The sequence below is a fragment of the Phalacrocorax aristotelis genome, chromosome 20 (assembly GCF_949628215.1).
Source record: "Phalacrocorax aristotelis chromosome 20, bGulAri2.1, whole genome shotgun sequence".
Lineage (NCBI taxonomy): Eukaryota > Metazoa > Chordata > Aves > Suliformes > Phalacrocoracidae > Phalacrocorax > Phalacrocorax aristotelis.
The window spans coordinates 6,898,149-6,925,995 of NC_134295.1; the positions used below are offsets into that span (position 1 = coordinate 6,898,149).

The 27,847-nt window shown below is 51.2% G+C and overlaps 1 long non-coding RNA gene across 1 annotated transcript in view; it reads left to right on the plus strand.

Moving 5' to 3' along the window:
* LOC142066805 (uncharacterized) overlaps positions 1 to 27,627 on the plus strand; it is a 159,183-nt gene extending 131,556 nt beyond the window's left edge. The window contains exons 2-7 of the long non-coding RNA XR_012663790.1: positions 15,725 to 16,521; positions 16,631 to 16,729; positions 20,665 to 20,812; positions 20,964 to 21,188; positions 21,535 to 21,695; positions 22,442 to 27,627. This is a non-coding gene — a long non-coding RNA (uncharacterized LOC142066805). The remainder of the gene's footprint in view (positions 1 to 15,724; positions 16,522 to 16,630; positions 16,730 to 20,664; positions 20,813 to 20,963; positions 21,189 to 21,534; positions 21,696 to 22,441) is intronic.
* Positions 27,628 to 27,847: the final 220 nt, after the last annotated feature.

The window sequence follows — 27,847 nt, forward strand, 5'->3', positions numbered from 1 at the left end:
TCCCTCCCATCGCTCCCATCTGCTGCTATTGAACAGAACTTAGGTCTGAAGCAGAACATCCTGCTCTGGGGTTTGTTTGCACTTTGTTAAGTCCAGCACCCAGGGATTCTTCCTCCGTTAGTTTTCAAAGACCTAGTTTCACCTTCCCCTTGACTCTGGGATGCCAATTTAAAGCAGGGAGGGCTGTGGATGTTATTGATTAGGGCTCTAATTGTTTGTTTCTCCATGCTGTCCAAGTGAAATGGGCTGTATGGAGATGCACTGAGGGAAACAGAGATGTGGCTGCCTGCCACTCGGGCTGAAACGTACGTTTTTCCTCAACACAAGGGCTGCAGGGATATTTTTGAACTATTGTTTCTCAGTGGTGCCGGCTTTGTCTCGCGGCTGTTGTGTCCTCCAACCTCGCTGCTTGCAGTGAGGCCGTGTGTTGTGAGCAGCCAAGGGTGCAGGGAAGAGTAATCCACTGCAGGCGCGCCCCGCTTGCTGCTGCGAGCACCTCCCAGACAGCCAGTGCTGCGGCAGGGCGGCCACGTAGCATCGGTATTTGGTAATTCATTTCCTTCCAGCTCAGAATCTTGGCGTTTTCAAGGCATCGCAGGACAGCAAGGGGCAACTTCACATGCATCTCCAAATACAGACCAGAGCCAGTTTTTTTAAAATCCCCATCTCAAGAGAAGTTAAAAATTTGGGGTATACACTTTCAAACTATTAGCTGATCACAGCTTTTTTTACTCAGGACCCCTGAAAAGGAGAGGAAACCTTATCAGAGACTAAAGCAATTGATCACAGTAAGAAGCGGACAGCTGTCAAGGGCCAGGACTTTCAGAAAAAAGCCCTCTCCCCATAATTCTGGGTTGTTGCTTGGCCAGGGAGGCTTCGGGCCATTACCAGCCAGGAGGCATGGAGGAAAGAAGGTGAGCTATTTGCTAGCCGCTGCAGGGAGCTTCGCCCCACTATGAGCGAGGGGATGCCTACAGAGTCGTCTAATTGAGCGGGAGAATGTTTACTGATGTTCGCAAAAGGATTTCACATCCATATCTGAAAGAGCTCGAATTGAGCTGTGAAGTGAAGAAAAGGCTGAATTTCATTGACGACCTCTGCATAAAACTGAACAACCTGGCTGTGGACGAGAAGCTTCACGCTGGCTCTCTGCTTGGGGTGAATTTCATTAGAATGGGCTGATAATTGCATTGTAAAGACAGCATCAAGCAGGGTGAATTTACCTTCAATGCCCATGAAGGACAAGACCAAACCAACCTCAGAAGAATATCAGACTTTTCTCTTCAAGATAAAGTTTTAGTGTAAACACTGAGAGGGCTTCGTGAACTCAACACATCAGCTTGTGGATGTTCAGGGCTGACAGTAGCTATTTTCTGCGAAACACAAAGGTCTGTTCAGTGTCAGGGATTCACTTTCATCACCGTAATGTCAGGGCTTCTTTCAGGAGTACAGCTGGGCCTGTGGTCCATCAAGTGCTTCTCTTCTCCAGGGGAAATTGTGTGCAGTCAGTGGAGTACGTTCTCGCATGGTTTGGGGTATTTTCTGGAAATGCCCCGCCGGTTTGTGTCGGGGAAGATCAGGGAGAGGAGTCTGACTTGCAGGTAAGGTGCAAAAAGCTTTGCTCCCGAGGAAGCTCTTTTCTCTGTCCAAGCAGCTCCCAAAGGGTGCCGGCGCTCCTTTCCAGGTGTGCTGCTCCTTTCCAGGTGTGCTGCTCCTTTCCAGGTGTGCTGCTCCTTTGGGACAGGCAGAAAACACTGTAGTGCTGGCGAAGCTGATGATGACAGTGCTGCCCTTCCTCCTTAGGGGATCCTCCAGCTGTGCGGGGTGGAAACCAACAAGTACCTCGGAGATAAGAGCAGATACCTTCAAGGTGGCTGCGAGAAGCAGTGCAGATACGGGAGGATTGAAGACAGTAAAACTGGTTTTAGGTAAATTTTTGATTTTCAGCTCAGGTCTGCATATTTATACCCTATCTACATGCACACTTAATCCCCAGTTGCAATGGGACATGAGAATTGCCTGTTACTGCAAGCTCTTTCTCTGTGCAATTTCCTGTTGTTAATGCAGCTCAGTCTCTTGTTTCTATTCCAGTCAAATCATGACAGTTGTCTTTTCTGAGGTCATTGTGCTGCCTTAAAATACCCCCTACCTCTGTGTTCGCAAAGCTTGTGAATAAAGAGCTCTCTCTAAGGAGCTGCTGAGCCAAGTTGCCATGGCCAAGTGAGCACGGACCTGAAGGGGCATTTCCATCACTTGATTAGCTGCCAGTCCTGCTGCTCTGAGCACAAACATGCTTGGCTTCAGACATACAGATGTGTAGTCTGACTTTATTTACGTACTCTTCATATCTAGATAGTCCTTAGAAAGCCCCACTCAGGACTATAACAAGATAAATAAGTTTTCAGCACACAAATAATGAAAACCTGATTATTCTTGTGAAGGAGACAAAACCTCTTAGCAATAGCAAGCACATTTTTGAGATTTTTCTTACTATGTATTTCCTAGAAATATTGACGTTGGTTATGGAAGCCTCTGTCAGTACAAGTGCCACCTCAGCTGGAAATGCTTTTCTTAGTTGTTCATTTTTAGCCATTTTGTGGTGTGACGTTGATAGGCCACGAGCAGACGTGCCAAAGCTCCGAGGGGATGCGACCTGGTCAGAGGGCTCACCTCAGCCCGGCGTAAGGCTTAGGCAATGCCAAGAGGTGAGCTGCTCTCACGTTTCTGGTGTTGGGTTTGGACTTTAGCCCCTCTCTTCCAAACCTGGCAACAGAGGGATTCATCTACGCCCTGAACTCTTACTGGCATCCGTTCCCTTACCTCGGTAGCCTGTCGGCAGCCTTCCCGTAGCCTGGACGAGCGGAGCAGTTTGTCCATCTGCCATCCCTGTGCCACACTGGTAGATGTAGGTATGGAAATATTTCTTTGTGAACGATGGTAGCACGTAGGAACTCTAATAAAAAACCCAGGACTGAGGCGTGGGCTGTATTAATAACATACAAACAACAACAACAAGAAAACCCCCACGCGATGCTTTCTCGGATGAATTTAAATCTGGATAGTACAGGGCTAAAGCAGCAAAATAGTCAAGCAAGTCACTTTGCACCTTCTGTTTAAGTTTGTTCCAGCACAAGTGTCCTTTTTCAGGTGACAGAGCCCTGTTGAGGTGCTCTAGACACTGACCTGCACCACAGGAGCTGCTCGTCACCTCTGGCCCTTCCCCCATGGGGCCACTGGTTTCCAAGTGCTGGCCGTGAGTTCCAGCTGTTGGAGCTCTGCTCTTTCCTGCGCTCTGCTTTCTTGTTCCCGAGCAAAGCTACACAGGCAACCAGCAGGAGTTGCACGTGGCCGGTCCTTCTCCGAGTGCTGTGGGAGTGGGGAGCGCCGGGCGCTGCCGCGCCACAGGGAAGGGGTGAGCGCGTGGGCTGGGTTAGCCGCGCTCGGGCACCGCAGCCACGCTGACGCTGCTCCGACCGTGAAGTTTTCAGTTCCCGCTTGCTCCTGGAAGTGCAGGTGGATTTTCTGGGCTCCTTTGAAGTGCGGTCACACTGGTAGGGCTATCTGGGAACTGGAACAAGATGGGAAGGATTCTAACATCTTTGTATAATGCAGTTACCTATGGTCTGGGGACAAGATGCTCTGGTTCCCTTTGCCTCTCTCCTGCCTACGTAAGCAAGGGGGGAGATGGCTCAAGGGAAGATGGAAGAGGTGAGGAACAGCTGCCTCACTTGGGAGCGGCTGTTTCCTAGAGGGGCAAGCCTTGACGTTAGAGGGAAGGAGAGCAAAGCATGGAATTGGAGAAATTGGGCTGGATGGCACTAACAGAAAAAAACTCTCTTCTTTTCTTATAAGCAAGCAAAATCTGGAGTGTCAGAGGTGGCTCATTTCTGCAGAGCTGCCTTTCTGACAATAAACACGTTGAAGTGTCAGTGTGAGGAGCAGCAAGTTTGTATTCTTGAATCTCTCTGATAAGTAACAATACATTGTGCTTCATACATGTTCAAAAGAAAACAGTTATTCTCCTGAAGATCTTGTCCCACTTTGCAAACTCTCTTTATTCCAGTTTTTCTGAGTCACAAAGTGAGAGGGGAGGTCAGGCCATGTGGGCTAGTGTTGCAGAGAATCTGGAGAGCATCCCTGGCCAGCTTAACCGAGTGGTGTGCGCTTGTGTTTGAATTTGCTGTAATAAATCCCCTGATGAGGTGCCATCAGTGAAGAGAACAGAATGGACACATCATCAGGTTAAAAATAGTGATTCACAGTCACAAAGTCTGCGTTACCTGGTAGTAAAGTGGGTCCTGGCCCTTCCCCAAGCTTGCAGCTTCAGTTGCTTGCCTGCAAGGCTGGAAGGAGTAGCCCATTTTTTGCATGTCTGCTGGTACAGCAGAATTACACGCCTCACCTGGGAGCGTGAGCTGTGTGCCGTGATGGGAGGAAGGCGCCGCTTCCCACCGCAGGCGCAGGGTAGAGCAGCAGCTTGGAGCAGGCTCCCAGCTCGGTTTCTTGCCACGCTGTGCCTGTCTGAGCTCTGCTCGGGGCACCTCGAGCCCGGCTGTGGTTGGTGAGATGGTTTTGCCCCTCTGCTAGGAGATTATTCTAAAGGTACATTTTATCCTGCGCAGACTGCTGGCGTATGCACCCGCATGCAGCAGGCATTCGCTGGAACTGGCAAGCTGGAAAAATAACAGTGTCCTCAGGGAAAATATATACTCCCTTGTTGGTACCTTCCTTCCCTCTGCTGGCAGTTTCTCTGCACATATCACAGCTTTCAGCCTGCCACCCCTGAGAGCTAGAGAGAAAGATAAAACGTTCTCATCACAGCGATGTTATTTTTCTTTCAAAGTTCTCTCGCACTTTCATATATGGTTGTTGATATCGAGAGCTATAGATGTCACAGATCTGGATATATGGATAGAGACACACAGCTGAGTGTGACAGCTGGGTGTCTGACTCTCTTCCATTTCAAAATCTGATCCCTCTTCTCTGCCATCAGTTTGATTTCATGCCCCTTCCGACTCCTTTTTCAGTGGGGCTGGGAGCTCTGTGGAATCTGAGGCTTCACTTCCAATGAGCTTGTTGGGTCTCAGCCCACAGCAGTGAACTCAAAATCAACACCGGTGAACATCCGCTGATTACAGAAGATGTCAGCACGTGGTGTGTCTGAGGGGCTGAGCCGCCCGCCCGCTGCAAAGGCTTTTCTCCCTGGCGATGTGGGGTCATATGTTGGGTTTATCACGCTGACGCCACACAGCAGTGGGGAATTGCACCGTGCTGTGCCACGGTGAGAGACCCCCGCTGGGATCCAGCTCAGCTCATGAGCAATCCTCTTATCCAGAAGGCAGCTTAACATTCATCTCTTGCACCAGTGTAAATCAGGAGCAATGGGTTTTAATTCGCTTGCCGAATTCTATTCTATTCTTATGCTTGGTGCAATCAGAAATAACAGCACCGGACTCAACAGGAGGGATTCTCAGCTCAGCACTGCGAAAGGAAGGCAGAGCAGAGCGGTTCGGCGGGCTCGCGTTGCTGCCCACAAGGGCACGCGGGGAGGTGTGTTCGGGCCCCTCTGGACCGTGCTGTGGTTCTCTCTGCAGCACCATCAGCACCAAAGTATTTCCTGCTGCTGGAGAAGCAGAATCACTGCACGTACAGCTCGAGCTGATGAGGCTCAGCACCCCCTCCTCTTGTTTCATGTTTAATTAGCTGGTGTGGGAAGGATGGATTGGATAGAACAAGGAAGCAGGAGTGAGAAGGAAGGTTAATCTATTCTCTAGCCTTGCTATTCCTTCTTCCTTGTGATCTTGTGAAGCAAGGAGATGATGTGTCGTTTGAAGTGCAAAGTACTCCCAGTCCTTCTCCCCAAAGTGGTCTCGCTCCTCCTCCCAGCCTGGGTCCAGCTGCTTTCTGCAAAGCGCTGCTGATGGCTGAGGTGCCCAGGTGTCCTTACGGGGGGCTGCAAGCGAGGGCTGAGAAGCAGGACTTTAGGACTGGCTTTCCTAAGCACCCTCAAAGCCACGTACCCATCCAGACAGTCCTGAAATACTGGGGCGCTGCCTCGATGTAGTGTTAGGTGTTTGGGGTTACTGATGCCAGAGGGGGGCTGTGAGCGGGCAGGGGGTGCGGGGAGGCGCAGGGCAGGGAGCAGGGGGAGGCAGCGCTGCTCGGGGCAGGACGCCGTGCAGCTTGTGCTGCTGCTGGGCAGCCCCGGTGTTACCTGGGGTCTCACCGGCACCGCAAGGCTTACAAATAGCAGTGCAATACCCTGAGCTGGTATTTGTAAGGAGAGTGAGCTGGGCTCCCTCCTCTAGTGGTCTTCAGTAGCTCTGTTCAATTTTTCAGTAAACTCTTTCAGAACAACAACTTGAGGATATCAGGAATGGAAAGAGAGGGCTGGCATGGCATGGCATAACAATCAGCCCTTTCCCCGGGACCCGTGTTTTCCCCAAGTCATGGTAATTGAATGGTTTTATTATTAATATCTTCTCTGGAGCTGTGCTGACGGGAGGGAGGGCGGGAGAGATGTTTCTTCCAAAATAGTTTTAAGCTAATGCAGAAAGTACGAATAAATCTTTCGGAGATTATAGCCCCTGGAAAGCTCCCGTGAATATCAGAAAGGCATCCTTACTGCTACGGGAGGTTTGATTGAATTACAAATTTGAGGCAACTCCAAAGCAAAACTGATTAAGTCTTTTCTTTTTCACTGTCTGGTAGCTTTTTAAGTGCTAAAGCTTTTTAATAATTAGAAATCCCGTTGTCCCGTCTGTAAGTAGTTCTAATTGGCATTGTGTCCACACAGAGAGCTACGCACCGCAGCAGAAATCTTGCAAAGCACAAGCCCGATATGGGAAGCACTACCGCTCGTTATCGCCGAGGGAGAGTATGGGTCGGTTATGGGGGGATCACCCTGGGGTTTGGACAAGTCAGTGGGTGAGTGAGAGGACGTCCAAGAGAGAGCCCATGGGTGCTGCAGAGGGTGACGGCTGCGGCAGCCGACAGAGGCGAAATGGGGATCAGGCCCCACTCAGCTCCCGGCCCCACGACGCAGGGAACTGGAGGGGCGCTGGGGGTCCGGCCTCTTACGTAGCTCTTGGAAACAGGGTTTTCTTGGCTGGTGTGGAAATAGCAAAGCCCCCGTTCCCCAGGCACAAAGCAGTTGCGGGGGGGAGGAGGGTCCTGCCCGATGGGGCTGGCTCAGCTTTTCCCATCCGGATGTGCGTGAGCTGTACCCGCGCCCACAGCAACGGCGGTGTTTGATTAACATTGTCACTGCGCTGCCAGTATCTAACTCATTGCTTTGTAAAACATTGTCGGTGTAAAGACACTATAGAAATCACCTTATTCAGTTCCCTTCTATTATGCCAGAGATTAAAAAAAAAAGAAGAAAAAAAGAAAAAGCATTGTACCACAGAAGCTTCATGTCTCTTGCAGGGCTGTCTATACGAAGAAGACAGCTGTGGTCTTTACCAGTCCTTGACAAGTGATTTTTTCCAACAATCAGATGGGAGAACATGCTCTGTTAGGCTTATAATTGATAATATACCACTGTTGAAATATGCCTGTCAGTTCTGCAGGTAGATAAAATTATATCATTGATATTTCATAACAGTTTTCACAGGCAGCATCTGAAACCACGTCCTCCCCTTGGCAGATAAAAGGTTAGACAGGAAGATGTGTCAGCAGGATCCAGCCTTCTGCCTCAGCATGGGAGAGGGGAGGGGAGCCCGCTGCAGACCCCCGGTCCCGGGATGGGCTCTGCGCATACGGCAGATCACACGGGCGTTTGAAGCCTTTCCCAGGACGCGGCGGCGATGCTCTGCGCTGGGGGAATGCAGCTGGGTATGGAAATATCTGTATCGCAGAGGGGTTAAAATAATGAATAGGGAGATTCAAATGATCTAACCCAAGTCCTAATGCCAGCCTTTTGAACAGAGAAGGCAATTAACTACCGGACACTTCAGAAAGTGCCGTGATTGATCCCACCATCCCCGGGAACGTTTTGAAGACGAGCGCAGGCTTTGGGAAGATGTTACGTGAGCATCTAGGCTGCTGAGCGTGGAGCAGGCACGCCTGCGTCACGGACCTCAGTTCAAAGGGGGACGAGGGACAAGCCCAGCCAGAGGAGGCAGAGGGTCCTTTGCGGCTCTGCCCACACCCTGCCCCCCTGCCCATCCCACAGCTGCCCAGTCCCAGGTGTCTCCTGCCAGAGACCGGTGTGGCTAAACCCACCAGCAGGACCCAGCAAAGCTCTTCAGCAGCAGGGGGGTGGCTGGTGTGCAGTTGGGGTGAGGGGCTCTGGCTGCCTTTGAGATCGAAGGGCTCAATCAGGGCTCAGGACCCCTTAGGAGGTAGGTGTCACAGTCCACAACATCCAGGAATCCAAAAATGCAAAATCATTTTGGATTCTCTTTTTAGAAAGTGCTGAAAAGAAAACCTAGGGCTGAGACGGGGAGGGAGCCGCAGGACGTCCTACCACGACCACCTCGCTGTGCCTTCTCTGCCCCACTGACCGCTCGGTGTCTGTCCAGTGCCAGAGGAGGAGTGCCCCGTGAACTGGGTTATGGGAGAGATCAGCTGCTCAGCCCTGACGTCCAGGATCCTACAAGGCGGTGCCTCTCGTGGGTTGCACGAGAAGGTCTCGCCTCGTCCAAACCGTTAGTGCGTTCTCAACCCCACATACGTGCTGGTACTGGAGAGAGAGAGCAGGTTTAATGACCAGAGGCTGCAAACAGCTTGTGATGTGGGAGGGATGGAGAAGGGGACTGCAGGGGTTCTCGGCCGGGCTTTGTCGCCTCTGAGGAGTCACTGCCCCAGACCAGGAGTTTGTAAGCAGGGAGGGGAGAAGATCCAATGCGTGTGCTGATTCAGTATCCTGCAGAATAAAAATGAAAAAACTAAAGAATTTGAATAAGGAAAAAAGCAGTTCTGGAAGCAAAAGCAATAAACTGTTCTCATTTTGCTACTGACCAGGTGGAAAGCAGCAGGTGAGGCACAAGGCGGGGACCTGGCAGGGCTCACGGCTCCTCTCTGCCAGGCTTGGCTTGGGGGAAGGACGCAGCAGCCTCTGCTTTCTCAGCCCTCCCTTCTCTCTCTTCTCCTCTCTATTTCCTTCTTTCTTCTCTAGCGTAATACGCAAATCGATTGATTGCAGGAGAAGTTCCACGACATTTCCAACACCCCTCTTATTGTGCCTCGCTCCAGTGGGTGCTCGGCCACCAGCCCCTCTCTGCAGCCCCGGGAAACTGGCTGTCAGGGTGGTTTGGACGGAGGGTTGTTCATCCACGGCCTCACCCGTTTAAGGCCCCAGTTAGCACCTTGCACCAAGGCACGGGGCCTGCCTGGCGTTAGCACTTTCTGCGCCGCGACCTCTCCCCATTCATTAGTATTATTGACTAACACTTGGAGTCGAATTAAAGGCATGTAGCTAATAGGGAGCCCTGCATTCTCTTCAGGGTTGGCTGCACTGAGTGAAATTAAAGTCCCCGACATCCCCCCTTCCCCTTCCTCCTACTAATTAGCCCTCCCCAACTCTTGGAGGTTGACATTTAAAACGAACTCAGCTAAAATTAGTATTTTTGTAAGCAGGGTTTTCAGTGCTGCTAATAGGAACACGGGGGGGCAAAAAACCCTGACTTAGAGGGCAGCCAGGGAAGATGCTGCGGAGAAGTGGGTTGTCCTGGCTCCCGCCCCAGGCTCGGGCAGCGCTGGCTGGAGCAGGGCAAGCACTGCTGATGCCTAGCCCTGGTGCAGTGCTGCCTGCGTGCACGTGCTAAAGCCTGGGACGGGGCCGTGAAGGTCCCTTGAATTGGTGCATTAAGGGGATTTTTTTTTTTCCTGACTCCCTGACGAAGGTCCCTTTTGTGAGAGATTTCTCCCGTAAAATACAAAAGGCAGTAAATTCTGGGCTAAGTCTGCAAATCCCCAGCTGACGTTTGTGACTTAACTTACTCTGCTGGGTAAAATGCAGAGCATAAAGACATGAGTTCTAGCAGGCGCTGTGTGACCAGGCTGCCAGGCTCTTAAACCCCCAATTTCCTGGCTTTTGATGGGTTTAAATCAGGATTGGTCTAATAATAATGACAGTTGGTACTTATATGCCACTTTATCTTAAAAGCACCGTACAAACATTAATTAATTATAGACACAGACAGTGCCTGCAAATGTATAGCTGCAGATGCACACGGCTTCAGAGCCACGCACAGTTTTTAGCCAGGAGTCTCACAGCGTGCGAGAGCACAAATTATATCTGCCGCAGCCCCTCTGCGGGCAGAGCTGCCTTGGTCTGGCGTTACCTGCTGGGGGTGGCAGCTGCGAGGTGGTGGCCCCGAAAGGTGATTAAAGAGACAACCTGTGCCCCGTGTGTGCCTGTAACCGGCACAGCGGGACTGCGGCTCGGGCGAGTGCCCCTCGGGTGCCTTCTTCACACCGGTTCATTGACATCTCCCCAGTTAAAAGGGGGCTGGAGGTAGGGAGTGCTGTAGCGTATCAGGGGACGTGTTCCTTTGTGCTTCAGCCTCTGCGTGGCAAAGTGGTGAGCGTAATATCTTCCTACATCTCAGTCCTGGCCCAGTAAAAGGCACCTGCTTTCTATTCCTGGCTAGAGAGGCAATAAGCTTTGGGGGTTAGCTCCTGGTTTGCGGCAATTTGCTCTGGCTAAGCAAGACAGAGGATGAGTAACCAAGTCCTGCCTGGATTATTAGTCTCCTTATGGTTGTCACATTGCTCTGTTGGGGGATGCTGTGGTCCATAAAATTTACAGGTGATGCAAAGATGAAAACTGCCCGTCTCCTGCTTCTCCAAAACAAGCACCCCAATACTGCACAGAAGCCTGCTGTTGGCAGCTGGGAACTGCAGCCACACCAGCCCTCCTCTGCAAACAGATGCTGCCCGACCGGGATGCGATGGTGTGTGTTGGGGATGCTCCATGCCTGCCTGGGAGGGAGGGAGGGTGGCAGCAGTCATGTAGGAAGGCAAGCTCTGTCTTCACAACCTTTCCCCATCTCTGACCACATGCTGGACATGCAAAAAGATCCCTGTTTCCTTGGAAACAGGTTCTTTCTGCATGTTCTGCAGTGAGTCGGGAAAGTTTGCCTTCATCAAACCCCCATGGTGAAGAGAATAAGCTCCAGAGATGCTGTCCTAGGGACAGCAGTCTGATTGCTGCTGCTTTCCTTATTTACATCCCTTTAAAAAAGGAAAAGGAAAAAGAAATTCTCCTTCCGGCCCCTTGCAGAGGAGATTCCTCTTGATTCCTTGCAAGCCTTGTTGGCGTCTGAGAGTAGAGGAAATTACTTTGATCATAGACATGTTGCTGAGCTCCCCAAAACCGCGCATCGCCTCTGCAAAGCTTGGGCTGCAAATGGAGCTCCCCAATGCGGGGGCAAACCGTGGGCAGCTCAGGGACGTGTCGCCTCGCTTTGTTGTTCTTTATTCGATTCCTAGTAAATTCAGCATCAAGTCAGGCTTTGAGACAAAAGACCCCGAGGCGCTGGAAATGCTGAGTCCGTGGGGCCCTATCGCCAGCCTGGCCCTGCGGGCGTCGCAGGCAGAGGCTGCTGCTGGCTCGGAGAGCGTGGCTGGGAAGGCAGGAGCAGGGGGCTGCCAGGCGACACCGCGCCGGTGGGCTCTCCTTCACTTCGCGTGGGATTCGGTGCCTGCCTTTGTTTCTTTTCCAAGCCCAGAGCTGCAAACACGGACACCCCAGGGAAATCACAGCAGAGGCTGAATCACCTCTGAGTCTTTCCAGCGGGGCGGGGGAGCGGGTCCGCCGTGGGTCAGCCGCACCGATGTCTGTGCCGTCTGTGGCTCTGAACAGCTAAGCACAAGGAGCTTCTTGGAAGATGCCCTTGATCGCAGCATGCAGCAGGTCTGCATTTACCTCCCGCTTTGCCAGGCTAACCCCCAGTCCCTGCACCCAGCTGCCCAGGACGCGGCCGGGGGCACCCCAGGGTGGTGTTGGGGTGATGCTCCTCGTGCTGGAGGAGCGCGGAGTCTGTCCCTGGGTGCTGGGCACTGGGAAGGGACCATAGGAAGGCACCATAGGAAGAGGAAAGCACAGGGGCAATCCCATGCAGGCAGCGAGGCTGGAGGTGAAAGCAAAGCCCAGAACCTCAGGGCGGGTGTGTGGGTGTTTAACCCAGCATATGCAAGCGCTCCAGGCCTGCAGTTTAGAGAAACCTCATAAATACTTTAACTCCGGGAGGATGAAAGAAAACCAAACAAATATAGGTTTGGGCCTTTGGGGCATTGCTGTGATCAGGTCTTTAGAGAAACAGTCATTTCGCTGGTGCTTGGCTCTGCGGAGCCGGGGGGAGCGTGGCTGCGGCACAGCGCACGGCGGGGATGCGGCTGACGCTGGCAGGGCCCGGGTCCCGCCGCCACGCGGGTCCCGAGCGTCCCGGCCACAGCTGCGGTCGGAGCCGGTCAGTGCCGCGGTGAAGTAGCTGTAGTTAAAGGGGTTATTTATAGCAGAAACGTGCAAAAAAAGCCAAAGCCCAAACCCAGTTTATTCATTTTCTGACAAATATTTCCATCAAAATTTTGAATTTGGAAAGAGGGAGAACTGAGAAAAAAAGGTCAAACGTTTCTAATGAGGGTTTTTTGCTCCTGTTGTTCAACCAGGATTTGCCCAACTAAACCAGTGATCAAAGCCTTGAGTTTTGATCTGGAAAGGGTGGGCAAATGTCATGAATGTTTTTGCTGTTCCCCTGTGCTTGTTTTGTCTGCCTCTACCTCTAAAAGTCTTGTTTGAATTTGAAAGTGAAATTTAATTTGATTATTTTTACAGCTAGAAAGCAATGAAGAATGAATAAGTACTCTTTGCTGAACATTTCATTTGAAAAATACACTAAAAACCACTGAATTAATGATTCAGTGATTGAGGCTGTGAATTTTGGTTAATCATCATTTTAAAAGCTATACTGGGATAATTTTGCAAGCTGAGGAATATCATAAAATGTTTCAGTTGTTTTGCTGTCGTAATTGTACAAGACAGACACTGTACAGATGCGGTTGTTCTGGTACACGGGTGCGCTGCGCTGGCACGAATTGCCCTGGTTCCCAACCCAGCGCCATGCCAGCGGAAGCACCTCTGTACCGCAGGACCCGAACGTCCACCACGCGGCAGGGCGCAGCCGGGGCTGGTTTCGGTGGAGCTGTCGCGGTGTTGACCGGGGAGGTGGTTTATATGTCAGCCCGCATTTGCACGCTAATGCCAGGCATTCATTACCTGGATCTGTTTGGAACCTGCTCACCGCGACTCTAAATATTTGTGACAAAATTCAACGTCCGCAAAAATCTCTTGATTCTTGGTTTTGGTGTAAGCAGGAATTCAGACCTTGTTCACGAAGAATTGCTGTGGCTTTGCTGAAGTCACTGGCAGCCTTTCCAATGATCACCTCAGTCCTGCCTGCTGCTCACGGGCTTATTTTGAAGAGAAACTGCTCCCTTTTTGAGCAAATATGGGTGCAGTTTATGGAACTGATGCTCAGCCGATTCCTTTGGTTCCAGTATAAATCCCAGGAGAGATCAGCATTTTGCTTTAAAATCTCTGAGCAGCTCAAAGGGATGGCTAAAGAGAAATGTTTGCACAATCTCTTTGCAAATCAAATCTTTAACGTTGTGCACTGCTCTGGAGAGGCGGAGAGGAAAGATAATCCCAGATTTTGACTCTGAGCTTGCAAGGCAAAGCTGTCCTTCATTGTAAAATCAGTGGGAGTTTGTCCTGTGATGGAACCGGAGGATCTGGAGTCCTGAGACATCAAAACAAATTATACCGCGATCTTTTTCTCAGTCTGACTCCAGGAGGTTTCGTCTCGTGCCAAGCGCACGCAGAGTCTGAGCATTTTGACATGTTCTCCTAATCCTGGGATTTATAAAGCGCTTAGCGACACACACAGAAGTGATTCATTACTGCAGCAGCAGTGTGTAGCCTCGTATGCAAAGCAGGGAGAGCTGTCGGTGGCTGCCTGCCACGGCCCCTCACCTCTAACGCCCCAGTGCTGATGCTCCTGCAAAGCCACCGCTTTTTGGGGTTGTTTCTGGGGGGTGCTCAGGGTATTGCCCAACGCAGAAGCTTCAGGGCCATCGCTGCCTCCAGGTCTAGGCTCGTCACACCTCTGTGCTCTCTCCTGCTGTATGGAAGAGGGAAGAACGTGCCAAGGGACAGACCCAGGGGCAACCCCTGGGGTCCCAGCCTCATCCGCGGCACACGAGTCCTGGGGGGCTACCAGTACTGTGTGGAAGCCAGGGCAGTGTTTCACATTTTCATCTTTGCAAAACTACTGATTTCCCAATGTCTTGGAATTCCCCAAATGTCTCTAGATTTGAAATACGGGCCCCTTCCTGACGCTTAGAAACACTGCTGTCCTGCGCTGCAGGCGGATTCCACAGGTAGGGAATAAATTCGGGGATTTTATGGGTTTGGGCTTGAGGCTTGGAGGTACGGAGGTGCTGCTTGGTATCTTTAGGACCTTAAATGCCTCCACAAAGCTGGTGTTTGGTAACCAGCCAGGGAGCTTCACCCAGCAGGTGGCTTGTAGCCAGCCCATGGTGCAGGGAACCAGTGTAACGCGCACTCATTATCTCTGCCTTGCTCAGAAAGGATATTGTGATTTTAATAACTTCTTGGATCCATTTTTTCCCTGGTAGCTCTTGTTGCCTTGGAGACAGGCTCTGGAGAGGCTCAGCCCTGCTAAAGATGGTAGATCATTTAAATGGAATAGAAGATGAGGTGTGGATTTGCAAACTGCTTTAGCTCTCAGAGAGAGCTGGCTGGGAGCACTCCAGCAAAGCTGAGCTTCCTCGGGACATGCCTTTTGTTAGAAAGGGTGGTGTTCCCAGGAATGCGACACCAGAACTTCTTTTGCTCAAGGTTAGATGCGATGTCTGATGTGTCTGTGTGACACAGAGCTGAACAGAGCCCAGGGCGCTGTGACCATGAGCAGAGCTGGACCTTGGCACCTTTGGTACGGGGCTTCAGGGACCTCTATTCTGCTGCCATCCTCTTCCTCCTTAACCATTGCCTCCGTCTTCGCTCTGGACTTCCCAAGGTCTCGCAGGAGCTGCAGGGTGGGTTGGAGCCCACCAGCTTTTTCAGCGTGTGTCCATGGCACTCTTGTTCTCCTGGGTATTTTGATTCAAAGCGTGATTCTCATTTCCAGCAGCCCCTCATTCCCTTTCTCCCAGCCCACTCACACGTGCAGCTTATCTACAGATAAGCCATGCAAATTGGAGAAATTCTCATTTCATGCCGAGAGGTTACCCACCCCTAAAGGTCACCAAAGCTATTAAAGAAAAACCCTCATGCCCAGGGCTTTGGACACCTAATTTGGCTTGCTTTGGTCAAATTTCACGCTGCTGTAGTTTTTGATTTATGCACTTTGAAAGTCTTTTGCTGTGCCGGAGAAAGCCCGCTCATGGTGCCTGTTGTAATCAAATAGCTCTAGCTTTTCTGAGATGCCTTCCCTTCTTTTAATGACTCTGGGGTGTCCAGGCCCATCCTGATGGTAAACAAACTAAATGAATTGCTTTTGCTTCCTGGTCCTCATCATAAACAGATTTGGATATGACGGCTGCCTGACAAATCATTAAGATCATTTGATCACTGTCAGAGTAAATCAGCCTGACTTGAGACAATGCACTCAGCCTCGATTTGCTGCCGGGGTTACCAAGTACAAGATGCTAATGACACTGTGCTCTTGGAAATTATTTCTTAATTGCTTTATAGTAGCTGGCGGAGATCGTACCCTTGCTACCTTTTGGTGACACGGCACAGCAGAGCCGTTAGAGGAACCGCACAGCCAGCACCCCGCCAGCACCCCGCCAGCACCCACGCTGCGGCACAGCCCTGCCCGTGCCCTGGGGCAGCAGGAGAGAGGCCGAACCCAAGGGGCAGCTCTCAAGGCCGGCTGGCACTCCCCTCCCTGCACAGCTGCGGATGCTCTTGGGCAGCGACACACGGGCAGGACCAGGAGAGACGCGCTTGGGTGGGGAGGTAACCTGGGAGCTTCAGCTCTTTTGCCGTGAGCGCAGAGCCAGGGAGCTCCTGCCATCGCATCCCAGCTAGTTCCCCCGGTTTCTGCCCGTGGATGCCCCTGTGCTGGATTGAGTTGCTCGCCTCTGTCTGTGCCAGCCCTGCCTACGACCCGCCGCCAGCCGCAGCCCGTGGGAAGGACTCCTGCCGTCCCCGGAGGCCTCAGGAGTTTCACCCTTCGTGCTGCCTCGGGCAGAGGGCAGCAGGGGCCCAGGAGAGGAAGGAGGAATCATTTAGGAAGTAGCAGCAGAACAAAGAAGAAAAAGAAAAAATCTTTTTTCTTTGCTTACAAAGACATCTCAGCCTTCCTGGGGAGAAGAAAAGAAGAGGGAGGTAGATGCACCACACAAAGAGAAGAAAATGTGCTGAGAAACCACAAGGCATTTAAAAGCTCACACAGGAAACCAAACCCACTTTGATATCCCCTCTCATTGGAAACGTTTGAGGCCAGAATAATGCTGCCATGATGTATCACACAAAGGGATGAGAAAGTGAGTGGATCTGAGAGCTCCTTTCTGGTTCTTAGGACAAAAAAAAAATGTTTTGTATTAAATTACAATATATAAGCAAAAAAACCCTTAATAAAATGTCTATTTGCAGGCATGTATTTGTTGAGCAGCGACACGCGTGCCCTTCCAAGAACAGGCAACTGCGAAAGCAACGGCTGTCATGTGGGAGAGGAGCCACCTTCATCAGCATGTGAGAACATTTCTGCGCCGCTTAACACTTGTTACACATGCCTGGGCCGAATGCTGCTGGGCATCGCTCCTGCAAAGGGTCACCCCACCTTTGGGAAAGGGCTGGGCTTGGCAGTCACTGGGGATCATGGCCAAGGGGAAACTGAGGCACGCTCAGGGAATTTTCCCACGCCAGAAGCCTGTGAGCACAAAGTAACCCATTTTCCAGGCCCCAGAGCATCAGCTGTGCCTTAACTGCATCCCCCCTCCTATTTGTCCAACAGCTTAGCTTGATAGCCTTTATTTTATGCTTGTTTAAGTTAATTTTATCATTAGCGAATGCTGGGTGGTCGTTTGTGGCTGGGTACGATCAGGGCAGCTGTGAACTGTGCCTGGTCACCGAGCGGTAAGCAGGCACCGCAGCGCCCATGTCGTGCTGTTTGCGCCTGTTCGAAGGAGGATGCTCCGTGCCAAATGGTCAGTTTGCACCGAGGCAAAGGGGTCCTGCTTCTTCCCCAAATACTGGGTGGATGTGACCCGAGTCCTTCGCGGGAGTAGAAAAAGCTCAGCAAACTATTTTTCCTTAAGTGTTTATCCAAATATATGGCGGAGCACATACTGCTGAACAAATGAAATATAGAGCTGCATCAAAACCAACTTTTTTGACAGGGAAAAGTTTATTATATACTGTGCTTTTTTTTTTCCCCTGCTGGAAAAAAAAAAAAAAAAGGTGTTCAAAGTGAACATTTTTTAAACTGATGAAAAAATCAATGTTACAAAAATAAAAGCTTAATTTTTCATTTAACATGTCCCCATTTTTTAACTTCCAGATTACATTCTCAGTAATTTGACTTTTCTGCCTGTCATGAACAAGCTGTATCAGACTGTCTCTGGCTGGGAAGCCCGTGCTGGTGCCTCTGTCTCTCACTGTGCTTGGGAGGGATGTAGCAGCTCCACAGCAGCATTTTTCCAAGCTTCACCAGGAGAGAGAATGAGAAAACCTCACTCCACGACTGTTGGCGCCTCATGTCTTCTCCACATAAGGGAAGCAGCCTTTTGTATGCCCCACCCCTGAATTTCTCTCTGGGGCCCATTTTGTGTCTCTCTACCTGAAGCTGGGAAGGGGAAGGAGATCCTCAAAGCCACGTTGTTTTTTAGGTTATTCCAAATCTGGCTGAAACTGAGGAAAACTGAATTAAACCTCTCAGGAGAAGAGGGACGTGGCTGAGACACAAGCACAGGAAGTGAGGGGAGGTTTGGAATAAGCCTTTTAATAACTGGGGGGCAGGAGCGCTGTGGCATAACCGTGCCCCCCGAGACCGGCCGGCGAGGGCAGGGGGAGCCCCTTGAGCCTGGTCTCCCGTCCCCAGGTTGGGCTGGAGCACCTGGGCAGCACAGGAGGGCTGGGGGCAGTTTTCTGCTGGGGTTTTGCAGCTCTCCCAGTGTTTTGGTGAGGCTGGTGACTTCGCTGGGTGCTCTGCAGGGCCCAAGGACGGCGAGGGGGATGGCTCAGCAGCCCCCTTCAAGTCCAGCTGATCCCACGGAAACCCTCTACAAAGTAATTACAGGGGAAGGCAGGGAGGCAGGGGCCAATCTGCATTTTTAATATCGCTGGCTCCGAGGTCTGCCTGTGGCCTTTGGAGGTTAATGGGTTCCCAGTACATCTTGCAGCCCCTGTTTGGTCCTCAGCAAGGCCAGCCTCAGTGCGTGGGGCTCTGGAGAGGAGGCAGCTGCCGCTCCGGTTGGTATAAATGGGGGAAGCAGGATTGTAGCCAGCGAGGATGCAGCCAGTTTGCTTTTAAAAGTCCGTGGAGTTGAGCTTCTTGCAGCGGGCGAGCTGCTGGGCACTTGAACGGATGAGTGAGTCACTTCAAAGTCGACATCCGCTCCCTGCGCCGCGGCTGGCAGCTGGGCCTTTGCAGTGCCGCTTCTTTGAGATCTGATTTCGGGGGGGAGCGGTTTCGTGTCCTGGCAGGCAGCAGTTTTGTGAAGAGCGCTCCCCTGGGCACAGCCTCGCAGCGACAGCCAAGAATCGTCTCTCGCAGGGACGACTGAATGGCACGAGTGCGGGCAGGCAGCTGCAGGGGAGCAGCGTGGAGCTCAGCTGCCTGGGCGTGCTGCTGAAAAGCCTCTCCAGCTCTGCTCACCCCCTGCCCCGAGACTTGGCATCATTTATGACACCATTAGAGACGCAAGACATGCAGATAGTCCTCTCTCACCTACACGGGTCCAGCACAGGGCCACGAACCTTGCTGGGACCCAGCGTGACCGCACAGGATGCTTGGGGCTCGTCAGGCCCCCGTTAGCCCCTGATTTCCATCGAGGTCTAATGTGCCTCCAGAGCAAATCTCCTCCTAGTGAAGAGCAGATTCTTCCCAGTCCCCGCTCCTACACGATGATCCGGTGGTGTCTGAACACACATGCTGTGATCTCTTTTAAATGGATGCATTAATCCTGCTATGGCAGCTTTGGCCAAGGCTGTGTTACTTGTAACCAGAGCCTAATTCTGCTCCCGGCTCATGTGATTTATCTTTATTCCCTGCATATGCAATGAGGTGGAAAGAAATCCCTGCCACCATCAGCCTCACCTGGGCTTGATTTGTTTCAGCAAGAGAGTGCTATTTTTTCTTTTATCCTAAGCAAAATGCATATTTGAATGGGATTAAATCTAAATCCCTTCAAATGCTTAATTCTGACTGGAATGCAAATAGTCCCTGCGGACCACAGCAGCGGTTCCAGACAGCAGGGTGAGGATGGCAGTTGTGTTATGCCTCAAAAATATTTTCGATTGCAAAACAAAAGTGGGAAGAGAGGCCTTAAATGATGTGAAAATAACACTGAATTAATGTGTCAGCCCTGATGGATGCTTGTGCTACCCAGAGTTTTGAAAGGGCTCTGACGGGTAAGATATTACCAGGTGAGATTTACCTACAGCCCATGACTTCTAGTCAGCAAAATCTTAGATGAAAACCTATCCTTCACTCTACACTGACTTCCAAAGAATATTGAATCAAGATAAGGACCTAGAGGGCCACATACACAAAGGTATTTTGGCATCTAAGTCCCATTCATTTCAATGCCAGTTTTGGCGTTCTCCAATATTATCTGTAATTTAGTCAAGTAGAGGAGGGTCAGTCCTTATCCCCAGCTCACTCGGTGCGCGGCTGCAGGCAGGGTGAAGGTCTGGGCGCCGGGCAGAGCTGCCAGCCCTGCCCGCGGCAGGGTCTGCCGGGGAGCAGAGCTCCTGCAGCTCTCCTGGGGCCGGTGGCTGCAGGGGCTCTGGGTGCCTCCTCCGCTCTGCTGGGCCAAGTGTAGTTTTTCAGCTTGCCTTCCCTATCGCCATTTTAAAGCTGCGCATTTGTACATAAATTTTATTGCACACTTATCTTCCTCCCAGAGTGAGAGAATGACCTATATATACAGGTGTTAAAGCCTGGGAGATGCTGGGCTTTATGAAGTGGGCTGCATTAAGGATTCAAATCAGCAGTGCCCTGCTTCTTTCCAAACAGGCACACTCGTTCCTGGATGGGGACTGTGCTTATGTGCATGGCTTTCCTTCTTCCTCTGCTCCCTCCTCCTCCCCGCGGCCGGGCGCTGATTCATGGCACTAACCCGCAGAGCAGCCCATTCCCAGCGCCCAGGGCCAAAGGAAGGGAGTGGAAGTAAGAGAAAGCAGAAAGCAAGGATCACGAGGTGGGCATGCCGGACAGAATCCGGTGTCCTGACCGCTGAAAGAGGCTGCGATGCCCGTGAGGGCGGGGACGGGTTGCTGCCTTCACGCCACGGGAGAGGTGACAAAGCTGCGGCCGGTGCCGCTGCGGACTGTCAGTGCCAGAGGAAAAACAGCTTTTGAGATTCCAGAGGGCCGCCTCCGAGCAAACGGGGCTTTTATTTATCTTCCCTTTGACTCCCAGTGTGAGATGAACTTTCTTTCCTCTTTCTTCCTTTCTGGCACAGGTAGGGATGTGCACTGAAAAGAGGATAAAAATAGAAAGCGTGAGTGTTCTTCAGGGAGGAGAGTGGCTGCGGATGTGCCTGTGAGGTGGGGACCTGCTCGCAGGAGGTCTGGGCTCCCTTCCCCCTCAGCTTCGCACCCTAAACTTTTGTAAGTCATTAATGACTGGATTCTCCTCATATTCAGTGATTGAGCTGGAAAGGAAATTGGTTTCTTAACCCCAATGATTTTACAGCACTGTAATTTCTTTCTCCCCTGAACTCTTTGTGAAAATACCACCGAGGCTTTTCAGTTCTTTCAGAACGAGAGAAATCACAGCTCGCTCATGGCACGGTGACTCCCGAGCAGCGCGTGTCCCTGCTGCGTCCCACTGCTGATTTGCAATGAAACACAGAGCTGTTCCAACGGCTGTGCACCATTAAGTGCTTTGAAATCACGATGCAGCTTGAAGAAGTGGAGCTGAGGATGGATCTTACGGGGTTTGATGTTCCATGGAGGCTGTTGGCCAGCACGCAGCCCTGCCCAGGTGAGCTCGCTCCCGGCAGCAGAAGCATTTTGGACCTGTGCAGCCCCTAGCCTCAATTACACCTAACGCTAAGGAAGGTTTTGGCATCCGGGTGGGAGAACAAAGGTGTGGCAGAATTGTTTTACTTGTTCGCAGTAAAGTAGTGGCTGATCCAGCAAGGCAAACTAGGCCTTGCCCTAGCACCAGCCCAAGGTTACACCGCCCACCCTGTTAGTCCAGTCACTACGGACCCTCGGCGCTCGCAGGGAGCACCAGGACCAGCAGAGGATACGTTCAGCAGTTGGGAGGCACCAACAATATCACAATCAGCTGTGCAAATCAAGCTGCACTTGCTTTTTCTCCCCAGGTCCGAGGGATCTCCAGCTGTGGCTGTCCAGCCCCCTGCCTCATCGCTGCCCGGCCGACCCTGCCGCAGGGCTTCCCCAGCCCCAGCTGGCTCCGAAAGGCCAAACCCTTGGCAATGGCACAGCTATGGAAGGGAGAGAGAGAGGAGAACGTGTGTGCGCAGTGAGGAAAGAAAATCCTGAAAGAATATTGATAGTGGATGCTTTTTATTGCGAGGGAGTAAAAACACCCTAAGCAAAAATGAGGCTGTGTTCTGTGTAAAGCTCTTCAGAGGCTGAGCCGAATATTTTGTGTTTGAACATGTAGCATTTAAAAGCCAGTGCTTTCTCCCCAGCAAGATAAGTAAGGATTTTATTTGAAACTTGCGGTATCTGCACTTGGCCAGCTGTGAGGAGCTGGGTCCCTCGGAGGAGGAAGGCTCTGCCTGCTGCAGCAGCCACACAGCTTTTCCTCTGCCTGTTCCCCCCTCCCCAGCTGCAAAAACCTGTGAATCAAAGAAGCTATGGGAAGGAGCACCCTGGGTCCTGGCTTGTTTGAGACCAAAATGAAATTCAAAGTAACGCCCACCCCGCTTGCTTTTGCTGGGTGCTCATGAAACATGGAAGGCCACGGGGTCGTGATCTCTGCCTCTATCTTTGTGTTTCATCCTGCTGTCCGTCCACAGCATATCAGAGCATTTTCCACATAAATCAATAGCAACAGGGATTTCTTCATAGACTGTACAGCTTCAAGGCTAAAACTCAGCTGTGTACTTTTAGATTTTTCTTTAGTTTTTCTGGTTGTTTTTTTTTAGGAGGTTTTTGATCATTTATATTTAAGATCTAAGGATTTAGCTTTCTTATTGGCTGGAGTTTGCTGCCACTTATCTTTGAAGAACTTACTAAATAGGTGCTATTTTCTTTGTACAGGAAAGGGGAGCAGGCACGGGGAGAAGCACATTGCACCGAGGAGCCGGTGCCGGCGGCGGAGGTGCAGCCCTGCGCCAGTTTGGCTGTGCTGCCCTGGCACTCGGGCTCGGTGGAGTCTGTCTGTCCCTCTCAGCAGCGGCCAAGCCTGCATTTTTCATACCCACCCAGTTTTGCAAGAAGCAACATTTGCAAATGGTTCTCAAATAATCGCGGAGCTGTGAGCTTCCACTGGGAATGCCCCTGGAGCAATGTTGGGGTCGGGATCAGGGTCAGCCCAGCCTGGATGTGGTACCCTCGCCGCAGGAGCAGCTAGGCTGGTGCTGAGCCAGGCGGCAGAGTAACGCTCCTGCTGCCATCCCACCCGTCCGACCATCCCACCAGCACAGGAGGTGGAGGGTCAGCTCCAGCTCACTGCACTGATGTTTGATGGGAGGACTTTCTGAAACAAGACAAAGGCAGTGATACTTTTATTATACGCAAAAGTGGACAGGAATTTGCATTCAAGCCTCCTTTCTGGACAGCAGAAGTCTGCACTTATCCGGAACGTTAAACTCTTATATCTGTGAATGCAAATATTTGCCCCAGACCACAGAGGAAATGAAAAGCTTCTCCATTACGTATTTGTTTTAAAAAGATGTTTTCTAAATACTATAAAACAAGGAGTGGGGAGTGAGAGGTTACCTGTATTACTCTGAGACATGAGCTAAATCAACATTTCAAACACACCATTTCCTGCACGATTGGCCGGCGTCTCCCTTTCTGCACCGTAACCTCCAGTGAGGGATTGCAGGACCAGCAGCCCTTACTAATTACAAGCCCTCCCTGCCCCAAAATAAATCAACAGCTTGGGATATATTTGGCAAGACTGAAAAAGGAAATAGTGATGTTTATATTTGTCATCCGCTTGTGAAGTCTTTCAGGTTTTGCTTTCTAGCATTCATCCACACACGTAAGCATCACTGGAAAACCCGCTGGGATTTCTGCACCGTCACCTGCCTCCAGGAGCTGGTGCCGAAGGAGGAAGCATCAGCCAGCACGGGCTGTTTTACAAGCGTGGCTGTGGCAATCCTGCTTTTTAGTTATTAAATCCAGTGAGAGTGAGACAGCGCAGCTGATTTCTGACTCTGTGGGTGAAGACTAAACTGCCCAGGGAGCTTTCGGAGGCCCTGTGGACGGCAGCTAGCGCAGAGGGGGATTTGGTGACCATCTTGGAAGGAGCACAGCTGCAGGTTGCGTAATTTTACGTGGCTGCTTTGCTGCTGCTCTGCCGGTGCAGCTGCCTACAGCGGCGCTCTCCTGGGCCAGGGTGGGAAGACAAATGGCTTGTGCTGCTCAAAGGGTCCAGTTCCTCCTTAGGTAACTTTAAACTCAATCATGCCTGACTTTGCTTGCAAAGAAATCTTGAGACGCCTTGAAAGACCGGTGCTGCCTCATTTACTCTCTGTTGCGCTGACTTTCCTCCTGCACAAGCATGCAGAACTGTGCCTGCTCGTTTTTGCAGATTTGCTGCCAAAACAGGGTAGGATTTCAGTGTGAGGAATGAGTGCGATTTGGGAGAAAGCCCAGCAGAACGTAACTTACCCGGTGCCAGGGTTTACGATGCTCTCCTCACAAAGCCTGCGTGCCAGGCTGCCACGTCTCGGTGGCTCGGTCACAGTGCCCAGGGCAGGACTGGGACCCCCGCTGCGCTGAGCCGCAAGCTGGGGCTTGCAGAGGAGGGGGTGAGGTGGGGGCAGCCCCCCCGAGGGCAGCGCTCGCACCCTCTGCTTTGGGGTAACCCTCCTACACGTGCCCCTTTTTGATGGCTGTGTTGAAAAGCCCATCTCTGAGCAGCAGGATTTGGCCTCATCAGCCAGACTCTGGGCTATGTTTAAAGCTTCCAACTTTTTCAGGCAAACGCTCTTTGTCTGCTGTCTAAGAAAATCGGGCCCTGATTACTGATTAGACCTACCTACTTGCCGAAATATTGAAGAAACATGAACAAAACTTAGAGCAAAAGGATTATTTCAGGGAAGCGTAAGCCACAAAACAAACCAGTACTAATGTATTATTAATATACTGATGTCAGCATTAATAGTAATGCAGTGTTTTGCAGCTGTTTTAGTAATAATGCTACAGCTTTATGTATTCATAAGTGTACTAATATTAATGCCACTTTCTGCAATAAATAACATTGATAATAGCATTACTTCTCAGGGGCTGTTGAAAACTTCTGCTTCTTGCACTTGTTGTCCAGCCAGCATCCCCTTCCCACCGCTAACACGACTCCCCTTGCAGCGTGTGGTTGGTGCACAGGACCATTGCTCATGGGACTGAGGCACCCCTGAATTGCTGCTGGAGTATCTGGGTAATTCCCCTGGCCAAGGGTCCACTTCATTTTTATAGGCTTGAGTTCTTTATCCCATATTCCTCTACAGGGGACTTGCTACCAACAGCGTCTCAAAGACAGGGCAGGGGGAGGCACCTGTATCCTGTTAACAACTTTCTGGTCTTTTGTTGAGCCTGTAGGTGGGTTTCAGCCAATCCATCTGGTTCAAGGCTCTAATAAGAAGCACATGAGCCTTTCCACCTGGTGCTTAATGTGACCACTCTCTGGGGACAGTGTCCCTGCCGGGCTCGCAGGGCTGGTGGGTGGATGTTGGCCATGAAGGAGCTGCCCTGGGACAGCCCAGGAGAGTGTGGAGATGCTGTTGGGAAGAGAGGAGAGTCCAACTGACCCACAAACACCCAAGTGGGGTTTTTAATGAAGCTGCTATGGTCTGAAGTTAGAGAGAAGGGTATGGAGACGCATTTTTGAGTGGCTCAGCCCCCTCCCCATCGCTGCCTGCTGAGCTCCTGGGACTGCGCAGAGGAGGAGCTGGGACTAGTCCCAGGTAAGCCGGTGCCTGGGCGTGCTGGTGAGAGGAGCTGGCTCTGTGGGAGCTTTGCCGGGACAGCCCTGGCTGGCCTGTTCCTGGGGTTTGCTGTGGCAATGCTGTGCTGGTTCTCTGCGAGTTGGCCCTAACCAGTGGCTGTCACAGAAGAATGGATCGGTGCAGTGACACAGAGTTGTACGGGATGGGCTGTGGTGTCTGAGGCTGCTTTTTGCCTTTTTTTTTTTTCCATAAGAGATGGAACATGTTGCAGGCACCCAGTGAGAGCTGAGAAACACCTGGATTGGAGGGACAGAGTTTTACTCATCAGCAGCATCTAGCTGCTGACCCAGGTCCTGGCTCCTGGTTCTTGCGGCGTGGAAGACGGTGTGTGTGATGCCATTGGGTACCACGATGCTATTAGCTAAAAACTAAGCTTTGTGGCTTGGCTGGTGACTTGAATCCTCTCCTGCCCTGCGCAAAGCTTTCAGGTTCTCAGTGCTGGGAATTGGTCATCAGAAGCCTTCTAGCTTGTTTGTGGTTGCTGTGCTTTACAGCAAGGGGTAGGTCAGCTTAGACCTATTTTTTATGAAGAGCTTGTGAGCCTGCAGGCTCCTTGTTGCTGTTTTTCTTTCTTAATTGGCTTTGAGTGCATATGTGTGGATGTGCATGTGCCTGCCTCCCTCATCAGCAGCACCCCTGGTATTCAGCAGAGTAATTAGAACATCTAAATCTTCCCTATATGTCATCCAGACTTTGTAAAATTAACTGTGATTACTGGCACCAGCCTGCAGACGTGCCGGATCCCACCCCAGCTCCTGATAAGCATAATTGCTCCTCATTGTTCCTCTGGAAAGTGTTATGCTCGCTGCCATGTGCGAGCTCCTTCCTGCTTGCTTTTATATTAGCGCAGAGTTAAATGACTTTGGCTTTTGTTGACTCTGGGAGGATTTATGAGGAGTTGCACATAACTGAAATCAGAAGTGCTGCTTGATTGCTGAGCAAACAGAAGGCCTGGGTTCGGTGATGGCTCTTGAAATGAATTCTTCTCCTTCCTTGACCCCTCGCTGGATTTGGCAGTGGGTTGAGCTGCCTGGGGTACGGCGGGGAGACCTGGCCCGTGCTGCCTTGCCCCGGGGTACAGCCCGCGGTGGAGCAGCGCCCTCTCACAAAGAGCCCTGAACCTCCCCAAGGGCTTATATATAAATACATATATTTCCTATACTATATGTAAAAATTTAAAAATGCAGGCTGGTTCGGGGACGTGGTTTTATGCCTCTCCCCACAGGACAGCGTTATTTCTGCAGTCTGGAGCTGCGTCTTTGAACGCAAGTGACTGCGTGTGGTAAGGACCTGCCCTGGGAAGGTGCCAGTTCTGGTACAAAGTGTGCGTGGGGGAGGCCAAGGGGCAACTAGCAATCATTATTAGTCTCTTGTTAAATGAGGTGTGACACTGAGCACTTATCCATTTCCTTACCACACAGGTAAGTGGGGTGAAGAAATACAGAATTTTTCTTTTTGAAGCTTTCTTTTCTTCCTCCTCCTCCCTTTTCCCCACCCAGCCCAAGTGGCACATAGAGATTGGCGTCACATCTTGTCTTTCCAGGCCAAGTGCTGCCCAGATGTCCTTTATATTTCGCTGTCTTTCCTTGAGGATGCTGGGTCTCTCACGCCATTCCCAATTTAAAAACAAACAAAAAAAAAACCACCAAAAAAAAAACCCCAAAACACCAGAAAAGAAAAAAACCAGCCAGGGAACTAACTTTGCTAATGACTTTGCTGACTGGAATCATTAAGGACATCTCGGCATCGTGGCCGCTCTCCTCTCTGCTTTCAGGAGCAATATTGATCACTATTTTAATTTAAATCTTGGACAAAAACCCTTCACGTTTTTCTTCCGAGTTCTCCAGCGTGGCCCACCATGAGAACCTATCGTGTTTCTTGGGGCGTAGCGCAGTGGAACAGCGGGCAAGAGGGATGAAGAGCCTGGGGCAGTGTCTGCGCACAGCCGTGACCCCGGGCAGGGTGGGCGATTCCCCCCCAGCTCTGACAGAGGGGTGGGTCAAGGACCTGCCTCGGGAGTGCTGAAAAGCTGGTAATTGTGGGAAACTGCTTCAAAATTCAACCGAGAGGAGGCAAGGCTGGCATTTTCAGTAGGGAAGTCTAGTGCTCTGGCATCTCTCTGCTCTCATTATATACTTTCCAATTGCTCTTATATATGCTTCAAAGGTTAATATATGTTTGTGATGAGTGCACTTTGTATAAATGTTAATTAGCCTGGGTGCAATTCAAAGGAATCTTCCCTCAATAAATGCTTTTTCTGTATTTTTAGCCGCCATTTTCATTAGCACTTGCTCTGCTGTTTATCCAGGAGAAGAGGCTGGTGGGGGCTGCGCTTTGCCCCCACGAGCAGCAGAGGTTCGGCTGTTCTGGGGATGGTGCCCGGCTGCCGCAGGGGGTGCTGCACCTCCGAGAGAGCCACCCCGAGACTGGGACCAGCCTGGGTGGCAACTGATAGTGGGGTGGGACTGGTCAGTGTCCGACGGGTGATTTG